The 14,698-nt window shown below is 39.3% G+C and overlaps 1 protein-coding gene across 8 annotated transcripts in view; it reads right to left on the reverse strand.

The window, feature by feature from the left end:
- Positions 1 to 14,698, reverse strand: part of foxp1b (forkhead box P1b) — a 217,816-nt gene that overhangs the window by 140,002 nt on the left and 63,116 nt on the right. For 6 of the 8 annotated variants that reach the window (XM_047346868.1, XM_047346867.1, XM_047346873.1 and 3 more), the window contains one exon: positions 3,698 to 3,764. The gene's annotated coding sequence lies outside the window, so the exon portion shown is untranslated. Of the gene's footprint in view, positions 1 to 3,697; positions 3,765 to 3,841; positions 3,861 to 9,967; positions 10,038 to 14,698 lie in introns of those variants that run through there. The other 2 variants (XM_047346869.1, XM_047346870.1) reach the window with 2 other exon arrangements.

The raw sequence follows: 14,698 nt of genomic DNA on the forward strand, positions 1-14,698 counted from the left end.
CTCTGACACATCCTGTGATCTCAATCAACAGGAAAAAGGCAGAAGAAGCAACAGTGTCACTTTGTGCCTCTTCCATTGGCCTCCATTGTCCCATGCTTGTACGGACGATAATTTTTCATTTTCATGCCGCCATGCGTCCATTCTGCCTGTCACTGTTTGTAACCAAAACAGATAAGCTCAGAGAGTAGATTACGGTACTTACAGTGCATGAAAAACACAGCAACTAAACTGCCAGTGACAGAAGCATTTAACTCTCTTGCTGGAAATCTCCCCCATGTGGCACTTTCGCTACAGCAAGTTGTTTATTATGTTCTGAGCTAGGCATAAGCAATTAAAGGAGCTCTTAAGAATCAAAGTGTTATAAATGCATGGAAACACAGCCGGCTGTAAATGCCACAGAATTAGAGGCTTACCAAGCCTAATACTAATACATGGCAATTTTCAGCTTGATGCTGATATAAAGAAATTACTTTTTTAAAGTAAGCAATAAATGCAGCGAGGGGACTATAACAGAAGCCCTGTTTTCATCCTAGCATAAATCTGAACACGACCTTTCTGAGGGCCCAGCTCGCGCAGCCACTTGTTTATTCATAACGCTTCCAGAAACAGCAGATTACACCAAGGAACTTCAACACTCAGGAGGAAAGCAGCATAAACCAAAGCAACTACTGCAAATATTAGGCGAAACTTTACGTTCGTACAGGCATGAGCTGGTCAGTGTTTGACTCGAGTACTTGATGTGATTGGTTTTATTTGGACTTGGCTGTTTGCAGTGCAAGATCCTAGTGAGACGTGCAGCTCGGCAATGATTTGGACCAGCCGGAAGAAATGTCTTTAGTTTCTTAGATACGTATGTTTCAGGTTGTTAAAAAGTCGCTTCATGCATATTTACTACCACCTTCTATGTTATTTCACTACTTTCTAAATCTCATCTCTGTGGTGAGGGGGTTTAAATTATAGTTTTTTGTAATTTTTATTTTTGTATTTTTACAGAAAACCCACAGTCAAAAAATTTTTCAAAACCGGAAAGATTTGGAGTCCTTTTGATTAAGTTGAAACATCTCAAGTGACCAGTTGCTGTGCACTGCCGATCAGCTGGCTGACAAAAGGCTGTTAATCTTTTTCTCCACCAACTAAGAAAGACAAATTTGGCTGTTTGAAAAAATGAATGTTAGTGAAGGAGAAATGTTGCAGAAACTAAAAATTGCAAGATATCACCTTTATTAAGGTAACACTAACAGCTAACAACTAATAATTATTTTTAACACCAATAGGCTTAATGCCTATTACTGTTTGGGTGATTGATTGAATTTATTGACCATCTAAGATAACCTGAGCCCTTCAACATTGTTTACATTGTTCCGCCCACAAAGAAGTCCAAATGTCACCTGCGCAAACATATCGCCCATCGTCATTTGTTGGACTGATGAATATCGTTTGGAAAAATGTTACATATTGCCCAACCTTAATAGGCACAACTGTTGCTTTTCTGATTTAGATTCTAAAAAACTATATCATGTTAAACATTTTTGTTTAAATTTGTTTATACAAATACTGAAATACTGTCTTTTTACTCAAGGTTATCATACCACACCAGCCCATGCTTAGTCCGCACAATGGCGTTCTCCGTTTATATGAATTCATATGACTGCCGAAACAATATTTCAAAGCTCTTTAGATAAAGAAAGATTTGTCAGACATCTGACGATTGCCTTGCTGTTGGAAGTGGGATGCCATCAGGTGTGAATGAACTGGCCAAACAGCCGGCCCGACATACGGCACACATCAGAGGCAGCTCTATCACACAGATACACTGCTACTACGATAAACGCTGCGCATATCTGAAGCCAAACTTTCATCAGGCTGCTTTAACCCTGCATCTGAAATCCCTTTGATCTCCTTCTTAACGTATGCTTGATTCATATGGAGACCAAACCCCATACATGTTTTTCACACACTCGCCTCGCTTGACTTGACTGCTCTTTAAAAGGAGCTTTTCACAACAAGACACATTAATCCCATAAACTGCCGTGGGGATTTCTGCCCAAGCAACACAATCAAAATCACATTGGACGCTTGTGTCAATAATTAAGCTGATTTGGCCACATTAACATTAATTACACAATCATTTGGAAGATTTCAGCGCTGATCTTTCATCTGGAGCATGCAGCTGAGGGGCCCCAGTGGAGCAAACCTGAGTATGCGGAGAATGCACTCCAGATAAACTGCACAAACCAACATGAAGGCTCTGTTCCTAAACTGTGGCAGTTGCACTGTCTTCTCTTTACAGACCAGAGCTGAGATACAGGTTCCTGATTAGGGATGTAAAACAAACACAAGGTTGGATTTCCTGAGACTTGGGACAGGAAGAGAAAGGGAAAGCCATTTTCAATTTCACAGAGATCCTGATCATTTCTAATTTTACACAAAAAGATGGAGGACTAGATGAGGTGGAAGTGCCATTCTGCAAATTACTGTAATAAAGAACTCCTTCACTCAGCTAGTTTTGAGCTTTTCCATTATGGACAGAGAAGCAGCGGCTTGTGGTAGAGATTAAAATATTGCATCAACTGATCTAGAGTCCTGTAATGTCTGTTTGTGAACCAGAACTAATTGTAACTGTTTTTCTGAAACAACTGCAACTGCAAAACCAAATCTGAGGGGAGAAAACAGTATCTAAAAACAAATTGGTTATCATAAGGCCCTACTGATCAATAACTGAGAATTGGATAAAAACATTTAAAGAAGAAGTACACTACAGGCCACAAGTTTAGAAGGAGGTTTAACAAAAATCTACCGTAGTTTCATTGATATACTTTGCAACAAAATAAACATGATTATTATATTAAGAGTCACTCATTAGAATACACTTTGCCCTCTACAAAGAACAGTGAATATCAGAAATATATGCCTAACATGTATACTAAAAACACATTACCTCCATCACCCAGATATAGTAAATTACATACCAGGTTTTCATTTTAAACTCTATCAAATCAGCTAAAATACTAATTTTAGGGCAAAGAGCAAAGTTGAGTTATGTCTAAAATTTGATGTAAAGGCTACAATAACAGAAACCACTACTCAAAAACATTTCTACATGTCTGTTGTGTATAAACAGGAAAAATTATTTACACTGAAAAACAGTGACTCAAGAGAGACTAACCCTCCTCTGATGCCCTGAGCTCTTCATAAACACCCTCATATAGACAATGAAACACAGATCCCTGCCCTCGAAGTTCAACGCAGCTCAGCTGATCAGACTGGTGTGAAGACTAAACAGGAGCTTTCAACAAAAATGGCAAAGATGCTAACAGCAACCATTGTGTGCGCCCCAAAGCATTCCCTTCTTGTTTTGCAAACATCCTTAAAACGTCTCCAAACTGAGCAGCTGTCCAAGTTTCCTTGCAACTCCTTCTTTAGTGCAAATTCAAGCTATCATTACACTGCTACTCAGAAGACTAGCCTCTGTCCTTCTACTACTCACCATGGTGCTTCCAGAACGGCAGCTTATCGAAACACCGACAGGGTGCACCTGTTAGATCCCCTGATCCACCCACTGATCACCCACACCCACAAACACACACAAAATACAGTACACAAACAAGAAAACCACACAGCGTTTACTTAATTATTAAGCCAATTCAATAGAGCACCCACACACACGTTGCAGTCTGGTGAATGATTGTGTGTTTACCTTCAACAAGGACTTGCTTATTCAAAGCAATCTCCAGTTCCAGCAGTAGTAAAACAGCCTCCTCACCCTGCAGACAGAAGAAATGGAGAATTATTTATAGTTAGGAAATAATTAACAATAATACTGTTTGTCATCAGCACTTACATGGCAGAAACACAGAGTATAAGCTAAACAGTACCAACCACGCCACCGGTTGGTATTGATTAGACTATGTAACATGCACAAACTGTCTAATATGTTCTGAGAAATCATCAGCAGAAATCAATTCTCTGCATTCCTGGGCTGTTTGCCTTCCCTGCACCCGTCACTGTAGCCACCTCAGCTGCAAGGAACATGAGAGTCACCGCCTGAGGTCCGAGCCGGGCAGCAGGCACCCTTCGCTTATCTCCCCAGAGCCTTTAGTCTCGGCGCAACACATCCTCGCATTCCCATCTGTCAGTTAACTAAAACTACACCCGCTGATGATAACGCATGAACAATGAGCCTGTCAGTGACTGAAAGGTTTATTTGCAAGACAAAAAAAACGCTTTATATTAGAGGATTCTCTTTTTGCCACCACCCCCCCTGCTGGTAAACACCCTGTATCTTTACCTGCTCAGCCCTGAGTCAACTCCCTTGGGTGGCCCTGATCTACATGCACCAAGTTTCTCAAAAAGAGCACTCAACCCAGGAAAAGAAATGTGGAAAAAAGAAAAAGAGTAGGAAACAAAATCGTATTTTTATGGTAAACTGAGAAGTAACTGCAGGGCTCTATCACAGGTGAATTTGAATAAAAGCATTAAAGCATATCCAAATATGAGAGAAAAAAAAACTCTTTCTCCCACTGTTCTTTTCCGCCGTTTACATTTGGCAGTCAAAATTGTGGCCAAGCGTTTGTGAAAGTGTTTATCTAAAACAGAGAGGACAGATTAAGAAAAAACACCACAGCACAAACTGTCCAGTTTCAGCTATAAAGCTAACAGCCCGACTTTTCTGTAAAATCCATCAAACTCATTTCAGATACAATTGTTACCTATAGAACAACATAACACAGTCAGTTGTTTCATCGGTTTTGCTAATTTGTTGTAAATTGTTACCTAATCGAGATAAAACCTACCTTCTCAAAAACATGCTCCCAAGCACACATGCCTCTGGTGATGTCATAGAAGGCTACTGATCAGAGTTCTTTCATGTATGTCCATCCGTAGTTTGCTTATACTGGTACCAGTATGAGCAGAGCAACAGCCATTTTTCGCCGTCTCTAAACCTAGATCAACCACTGCCGATTTTTTTTCTTCTTAAATCCCTCGCAGGAGGATGCTTTAATGTTCACAAGATAATTCTCCAAATGAGTTTTACAGTAATTTATACACATGCAATGACTTTAGCGGCAATTTCTACCCAAGTTGTTATAAACACCACATGGTCTGGTTGATACGTTCAAACAGCAGCATAAACTAAATTAATACTGCCAATTAATGTTCTGAAGGTGATCATCCATGACAGTGTTTAGCATGGCTTAGGGGTCACTGGGGTCAAACTCTGTCTCAAATAAGGTTGACCTTCTTGCAGCTTAAATGTAAGTTGCAACAGAATCTATGTTGAAATGTGTCAGAAGTCGTTTATCTGCCATTTTGTTTACGAAATCAGCTAGGTTCTTCAAGCTCTTGCCAAGTCATCAACCCAAAAACATACTATGCCAAACTAGCAGTTGTTTTCTCACTTTTTATGAAGTTTGTATTTTCTGGAATCCTTCATGGGAAATCCATTCTTCAGTACCACTCTGTGTGTGTTTTGTTAATGCACAATTGTTAGAGGAAACAAAAAATACAATAGTGGACAGTACCTTTAATCATGAGTTAAATGCCCTTGTTGAAAACATGAGTCAACACGCAGGTTGCTGTGAACTATGCTGAGGGTGGAACAATCAGCAGAAAAGGACCATTCCCACATAACTACCCTATTATTGTGATTCATTACATTTCAATTAACATATCATCAATGGAATCGTAAATTAATGGCGAGTGGTGACAAATGACAGATATTTTCAGCTTCAAACTACTAAACATCATTAATTCCCATCACCTGAAAGAGCCCCAGGAGCTAAATGAGTTTACCCAATGCATAACATCCATTTAGATAAATGTTCCATCATTTTAATGATGGAACATTTGAATTGGTGAGAAAAAGGCAACAACAGGAACCTGATAGCAGCTCTACGCCTTTTCTCCTTGTAATATAAGACCCATCTTGTAATACCTAAACAGATAATTGTCTCCATTTCAAACAGCACAAGGCGGTAATATTGCCATTTAGAGCAGTGGGGGTGCAGAGATCGCAGGGTGAGGATAAACAAGCACACGCTGCTTCACCCGGCTGGGAAAACCAAGCCCATCAAACACTCCCGCATTGAGATTTTAGGGAATAGAACAACTCCTGGTTGAGATAATTACCCTCCTAGGTGGGTTATGTGCATGCTCAGTAAGAGGCCTAAGCTAAGAATATGAATCAAAATGCAACAATTTTGGAAGACAAAGGAACCTAAGGAGCGTTTTGCAAGCTTTTCTTGTAAGGCCTGGAGCTAATGTTGTATTTCTGCTGTGTTAAACAGAGTGGAAAATAAAAAATCAAGTGACTTTTGACAAAGAAACATTTCGTAGCAGTTATAAAACAACAAATATCCAGCCATTAGCGTGATATCTCAAGAAGATCAGGTAATCCAAAAGCATGTTTCTATTCCTTATGCAAATACCATAAGTGTCACTGAGGCGGCAGGGGCATACTAAACACATCCAAGCTGCCTATTTTCAGAGGAAATCTACAATCAGAAGGGGTTTTTATTTTCTATGGTAATGAAGCGCTGTGGGTACATCTGAGCATGAATAGAGACTCATTGTATTCTGTCCACAAACCTGTGAAGTGGACTTGCCCATTTGCTGAAGGGATCACAGCTTCACAATATGCACTCTAGTCCCAGGTATGTTATCAGTGCCTTTAGCTTTGTTAAAAGATTGCATGCTCAAAATATGAATTGATACCCCTCCACTGAAATGTACCCAATCCCAACAAAAAGCGTGCATTCATTGTGGACAGCTCTTCAGCTCCTCTAATGGACAGGCCAGCCTCTCTCTTCACACCGAGCAGACAAAAACTATGAGGGCCCATGAATATTTACCACTAAGTAAAGTTATTCCATTAATTCCTCTAAGCAGGCCTAATACTGTATCTGTGGCTACTTCTGTGGCGCCTCGTTAACAAACCTTCACAGATCATTACCATATTAATTAATGCTTGGCTTAATGGTTGTCAATAGGAGGCTGCCAGACTCGTCTCAGGGTTCTTTTCCAGCCCATCCTGGATGTTTGGACCACTTAGCATCAGCAACTGAATATATCTGAAGCATGTATTTATCATGCCAGCTCCCAACAGTGTGTTTGAATATACCTAAAATAAAGTTGTGATCCTGGCTCAACACACCTCAGGACTGATGGATCTCTATTAGCAGCGTTGTGTAAATAAAAAAAGAGGGTGTAGGAGTGTTCTGGTTGTGTAAAGTCGGTGATATCAATATACAGGGTCATTGCTGTTTGTTTTTAGGGTGTGTCCATGATATTTTCCAAGTAAGTGGGCGCGCTCGAAAACACAGGAAAATCTAAAGCATGACTCACTTCTCAATAAAAGCCGTTGCTTACTGTACAATATGATCTGGACTGTGGATTACCTTCTCCCTCATTCTCTGTTTGGGATCTTTATTAAAAAAAGGACTGATTAAAATGAAAAACATGACTAAGTCATGTTTTTAATTACATAAAGACTAAAATAACATAATAACATAAAGACTAAAAGCTTGCATTAAAAAGTGGGAGTAAAAACACACTTTTTTCTTTCCCTTTTCTTCTGATGTGATTGGCAGAATAATGGTATAATACTGTAAAAACCAAACAGACTGTAAACAACAGCTCTTTCTGACACGCAAACAGGCTCAGAACCTACCAATTAAACCGATCCTATTCTTACAGGGATGTTTTTTTTTTCATATTTGTTTTTTCTGAGCTCAGAGGGCAACAGTGCACTCTGGTGAATGTCAGGCCTGTCGAATGCCCCAGTTTCTACAGGCATGCCCTCACGTTTTAGTGAGCAAAGGCAGTTTTGGTGTCCTAATACTAACAAACAGGAATTTCCCTTCCAACTCAGAAGATTTTGTGTTTCTTTATGGCTTTAAACAATATCAATACAACATATAGGTTTAATTAAATCAAAGGGGAAAAAAACAGCACAATCTTCCTCAGGTGTTCTTCTGGTTTGATCTGTGGGCAGAGAACACTTTCCTGTCATAAAAAGGGCAGTTCAGTGGGGAGAAATATCTCCCTGACTAACAATCCCAGATTATACAAGTTAAATTTAACACAAAGAAAAAGGGAATAGCAAACATTAAACAATAATTATTATATAAATATTGTTTAATTATAATAACAATAAAATATTAGTACTGTCCATTTTGACCCACTGTATTTACTATATCTGTCGTCACAATCACATTATCCCATTAATCTTGTAATCAGAAGTGTCAGTATGCCTGTTTTAGAGTCCTCATCACGCAGCATTTCTGATCTCTGACCTGTATTTACCAGCACCACTGCAAACTGAAGTTGTGCACATTGTTTCAACATTGTTTCAAGTATCAAAACCAAATGAGAATATTAAAGGACATCCAAATGTTTATGAACAAAGTTGGAAACTGTGATTTCAAATTCACCCGTAGATAGAGCTCCACTGACCCACATATACCTCTGAAAGTTATATGTGGGTCAATGAAGCTGGGAGACAGTGATCTTGTGTTATTTCAGCACTAACCCAGGTGCTGAAACTCCCGTTTTGTCACTAGTCTCTTAAATTGAGAGGTTTTAAAGCTAAACTATCTTTGGTGTTTTGACCACGCCAATTCTAATTGGCGGTTGGTGTTCATGAACCTGCTCACAGCTCTGGAAGAAACTGGTTCTTTCCTCAAGCCAGCCTTAGATAAGGTACTGAGAGAGAACCAAATTTTCTGTGCTAGAGCCCACGCTTTCAAAAGCGTAAAGAGAAAGAGCTGGTATTAAGGAAGTTATAGCAGTAGTTGGGCACTAGAAACACAGATTCTCGATGAAGGCTGGTGCAGACCAAGAAATCACAGAGGTGCTGTAAGATCAAGAGATGAGACTGGTACTGCTAACCTCCCACATATTGTTGACATCTAAAGGAAGATATTGCTTTATCAAATTATTTTTTTTAAACTATTTTGTTTCATTATATATTTTTAATATGCATAAAATGACAAATATTACTTGTTTTACGTTGTACTACGTTCAAAAACAAACTTAATTGCACTTTTCTAGGTATCCTCATTTTTGGCCAACTGGCAACAGTGATGTAGACACTCCAACCCAGTAGGTGGCAGTAATGCGCCTAAGGTTCATTGGCAGACATGTAAATGATGAACAGGCTGTTGTACCACAACACTTCAAGCCTGTGGAATCAGCTCAATGTAAAACCTGTCTCCAAAATCCAGTGTTTACGTTAGCTACAACATTCCCGGTACAAGTTTAGAGCCAAAATAAGTCGGCCTATGTCTGACGTGACTCTTTAAGTTCATGCGTTAGTCTGTTCATCGATGCAATTTTCAACTAAAATCTATTTGAACTGAAAGGCTTATTGTTACTGTGTCAAAAACTGCTATTTAATAACAATATTAATAAAATGTGATTTTTTTCTAGATTAATTACAAAGCTTCTAATTCATTTATTTTCAATAGTTGAGCGCCACTAATGTGAAAACATCAAAGTAGAAATTACAGTGTTTTTATGACAAAATACGTTTCAAATACTAAAATATTTATCAGCGTGTTTGCAAGTCTCTCAAACCCCTTTTTTATCAACTGTGCCATGAAAAAAACAAAATGACAGCTGTGGTGAACAAGTGAGGCTAAAAATCAATGTTAAAGAGCTAGATCACCAAGATATTATTACCATGAGTAAAGAAACACCTATGTTTGCAAAACAGAAGGATGTTGAGCCGAGGAGAAAATGTGATTGTGAACTTGTCCACACTCTTTGATGCACATGCAGACAGCCTTACAACTTCTATCCTAATGCATGCATGCAAACTTAGCAATCTGCTGGACAACTGCTGGTTGTTGTAGTAAGCTCATTGCTCTCTGCACCCAGCACAAAAAAACAACAACAATTCAGTTATGTACAGAAGACAAACTCACATTAAGCCATGTTGGACAGATACTAAAATCTGTAAACTTACCAATAAGCAGAGTTTCATCCTGTTCACAAACTTTAGACTGTTTCAGAATCCTTACAAGTACCTACTGTTTGAAATCCACTTCTGAAGAAGAGGAGAAAGCAGCAGTCATAAGTGGCAGGTATGGAGTAGCTGGAGTAGTGTGTGATAGTTGAGTGTGTTTCACATGTACATGTGTATGGGAGAGAGAGAGAGAGAGAGAGAGCGAGGGCAAAAAGAGAGAGAGTGAGAGAGTTGGGGGGGAGAGAGACTTGAGCCCAGACTGCTGTGCTAAGAGACTAGAGGTATGTGGTCAAAACACAACAAAAGCTGGTGCCTTGCTCGAGGTTAAAAATATTGTAAGAGGCACCGTTGCATAAACACAAACACTTAGAAAATAAGAAAAACTGGCACAGAGCACATGCCTGCTGAGAGTCCTACCTGAACTGGCCTCTTTTAATTAGACAAGAGCAAGCAAAACAACAGAACATCGACGTGTCCACATACAAAAACAAAAGATGAAGAGAAAAATGTGTTTTTACTACTCAAAAATGCCCCTAACGACAAATGAAGAAGAATACAAGTAAACTAAGGCTGCAATATTTTGGAGAGATTTTCTTGTTTACTCCTTTTTGGATATTCACTACAATCCCAACATTTCTATAAAACTTTCTAACTGTGTCTAAAGTACTACTTTGTAATAACCATGACAAAAACGGCTCTGAAGGAGTGATATCGTGTATCAATCAAGGCATTTTTGACAAATGAGAACTGTTGTTACAGATTGGATATAAGCTGTTCTTCTTATTTTACATAAAAACAGTGGTGTTTGAAAGTAATTTGCAAATTGCAAGTTTGTTATTATTTAGGACTGCATTAACAGTAAACAACAAACAGTAGTGGCTGATTCAGCTCATTGTCTGTTTGCTCTGCACTGTGCTCAGATATCGCCAACCAGCTTTCAGTAAAGGAGAGAGTGTTATGCAGGGAGCAGCTGAAACACAAGCATACAACTTTAAGGTGTATGAAGCCAAAGCACTGAGTTTATGAGGGAGAAGAACTTATCCGCATAAGATTAACTAGAACTGTGCTGAAAAAGATCTGAATTATCAATGAGTCATATCAAAACACAGACAAGTATTAGGCTAGCACTTCAGCAAATTGCTCCATATAAAGACATCGTCAGCAAGAGCAAGACGTGAGTTTATTAAAGATGGGATGTATCCAGTCAGATGTCAAATGATATTGCAATCCCTGTTTTAGATGACGTGTTGTTAGAACACTTTATAGTGTTGTTTAACAGGTTAGTTTGGATTTTTTGAAATTAGGTTCTTTGGAGTTATTGCCAATAATAGTTCCCTTACCTGTAGGAGAAACTAGTCTTATTGCTGTAAGCTTGTAGAAAGTGAAAATAAATGCTCAGAGTGGTGGAGCTAACAGCTACATACACACAAGTATATGTATTAGCAACATATATACACATATATAAATACATACATGTATATACACATTTATATATATACATACTTGGACTTTAACACAGAGCATATATATATATATATATATATATATATATATATATATATATATATATATACGCTGTGTAAAAGTCCAAGTGTGGATTGAGAATCTTTAATGGTAGATGCTCCACTTTATATAACCTGGATCGGAACAGGCAATCAAAAAGTGACTAAGTCATTCCCAGTTTGACAAAAGGAGTTTAATTCCTTAATTACCATCTAAAACGCTAATTAAAACTTTAAATATTACATTTAATTAACTTATGTAGGTCATGTTTTTTGGTGTGGTTTTTATTACATTGCGTCACCCTTTAAAAAAGGACATCTAGTGATTACTTTACTTATTCTTCCACATTCGTATCCTCCACACACCATAAAAAGAAGAAGTAGGATAAACTAATTTATACCAACATCTATTGCCCAGCAATCTTCTTTCTAAAGATTCTCTTACATTCCCACTCCCACTCCTCCTTTATTGTCCTCATCCATCTGTCTTTCTTTTTGGTGAGGAATGCAGAGCTGTACAGAGTGGTGGGGAAAATACTGCCTGTCAGATTCTTAAATAAAAGACAGGGGAGAGAATGGGAACAGAGTACATCCAGAAAATCTAGAGGAAAGGATCGGATGATGAGTGACACATACTGAGGTGGCCAGTCAGAGATGTAATTTTCATGTGAAACCCTCTCAGATGGATCAGGGGAAAGGGAGAGGTAGGGGAAGGAGGGGTGAGGTGACACTAGCTGACAGGAGGGGAGAGGATGGGGAAAACAATCCTGGGGTGAGACAGGGAGGGAGAAAGGAGAGCAGGAATGAGATCTCTGGAAAATAAACAGGGTGTTTGGTTTCAAAGGCAAGGGGGACACAGGCATTCCATTGTTCAGGCCAATTATCAGTGGAAAATAATAACAACAGATGGATCCAGAGCGGCCAACTTGCGCCGGAGCGCCCTCGCGCTGGAGAACAGATGATGAAATGTGAGAGTGCTGTTGGAGGCACACACCTCCACACACCAGATGTGAACTTCCACAAGGACAGCTTAATATGTGCTGTCTGGCCACCACTTGTGCTTTAGCCCGGCCCTTCAGAATATGCCTTGGTCAACACCTCCACTCACTACAGTCAGATGATACATATGGCTCCCCTGTTGTGTAATAAATTCTGATCTGCACATTCCTTTCATGTTCAACAAAGCAGGGTCATCGGATGGAGAGCGTACGCTTGTTGCTTTCACAACACGGTAAACGTGTACCACTTGGAATTAAGTCAAATTTCCTCCTCGTCCTCTGGCCTGGATTTTTTTCCCCTCTCTTTTTATTCAAATTAGCTCACATCCCTGATGACCCTGTTGTGATGTTCCCATTTGATGTCTTACAGCATACCAAACGTTCACCGACAGAAACCTGCAACAGTGCAGCGGAGACAGACCTCATTCACAGATCCCTCATATCAGCTGCAGACTGACAGGCAGCAGAGGGTGGATTGGGGTGGACTGCAACCTTAAAACAAAACCAAGTCTCTGTGCGCCTTGTCAAGGGTGGGAGATGTCTGTAGATACCAGTACAAAAGATATGCCCTTCCCTTTCACAAGAAAAGAGAAGTTTTCGTTTCATTAACTCCTCACTAAAGCATAATTATCTCCCTATAGACCCTAATCACCAACAGAAAGATAACGGAACAAAAAGCAGTTTCTTCCTCAGTCATTAAAGTTTTCCCTTTTTTTCAAGTTGTTGTCATTTTTTTTCTTTTCTCTACACTTCACTCGAGTTGATCAAATAATGCAAAAGATTAATAGGGGCACCAGTAGAATCTACTTGGTAGCTTCGGAGGCTGGTTCTGGTCTGGATCTCTATCGCTGTGTTTGACCTGCTGACCAACAGAGGCGACGAGCGAGAAAACGGTTTCACTAAAAACGTTTGAAACAAGATCAGGCTGAAAACTGAGACACCACTTTGAAAGTGTACATAATCTAAATGACTAGCATTGCTTGGAGGAGCTTGTGATAATATAGTCCAAATGACAAATCCCTGGAGGACTGTAAAGGAGGATTTCTACTTTTTCTATTTTTTGCCAAGATTTAATTAGCTTATGTGAAATAATTGCCATTAGCAAATCCTGTCAAATGGGGTTGAGGCATTTTTCTAGAAAAAAAAACATATTTTTGGACGATGAGGAGACAAAGGGTTTTGAAACACAAACTGGCGGGCCATCAGCAGTTTAGTGCACTGACACCGAGGTCGAGTTAATTAGACTATTGTCATTTTAATCTGGACAGCTCAACGGCCATCACTTCCTGGACTTTTAACAACATATGATTTTTTTTGGTGTGTGTGTATGTGTGTGTGAGGGTGCGTGCTTGTGTGTGTACGTGTGTGTGTGTACTGTATATGTATTTGCGTCGGCCTGAGGTGTCATCCAGCAGTGGGTTACAGAGTGTGGTCTGGTTCTCTCACATGCTTGGAACATTAATGAGCTGGAGATGCACGGAGGAAACAAAGGAGCCCTGGAGGATTACCAGGGGAAACTGCTTCACTCATGTCTCTGTTCATTTGAAAATAATTTAAATATCAAATATTTGAAATTATTTGCTTCTCTCTAGCTATCAGATCTTGAATAGGATCTCTTTCATCTCTTTGTCATTATATTCTTTACTGGCATTAGCATTAAAAACATAATTAATGTAACCATATTTCCAAGGTGCTTAATGTTACGTTAGAATAAAGGCTTCTTTTTACTCTGATTTCCACATTTTACACACACAGTTGGGAAGACGGTAATTACAAACCAAACACTGAAAACTGATATATTAGTAAACCTTAGAAAATCTTTACTTCAGGGGTGCATTCACACTGCTGGTCTGGCCCAGGAGATCGGTCCAGGGATCACCAAAAGTGAGAAAATTCACACCTTTAGTTGGCTCGGTTTGCTTTCACACAGATTTTTTAAACTGGACCAAATAAAGTCATGCAGTTGCAGTGGATTGTTTCGTGGGAAGTATTGTTCCAGTATTGCACTGATTAAGAAAAAAAAGCATGTAGCCCCACGAGACATTTCCAAACTTTTTCGTCTTAGGATTCGGCCGGGTGAAATCTAAAAACACCAACCTTTTTTGATCAGTCAACTCACCATATCAGGTCAGCTGACAACAACACTCTTTGGTGTGGAAGTTGTTACTGTGCAAAGAAGGCTCAAAGGAGGTTTTCTCATCAATCTCTTTTAGAAAGGAAGGTTTTGTCAC

Source organism: Girardinichthys multiradiatus, chromosome 20 (genome assembly GCF_021462225.1).
Source record: "Girardinichthys multiradiatus isolate DD_20200921_A chromosome 20, DD_fGirMul_XY1, whole genome shotgun sequence".
In the NCBI taxonomy this organism is placed as follows: domain Eukaryota; kingdom Metazoa; phylum Chordata; class Actinopteri; order Cyprinodontiformes; family Goodeidae; genus Girardinichthys; species Girardinichthys multiradiatus.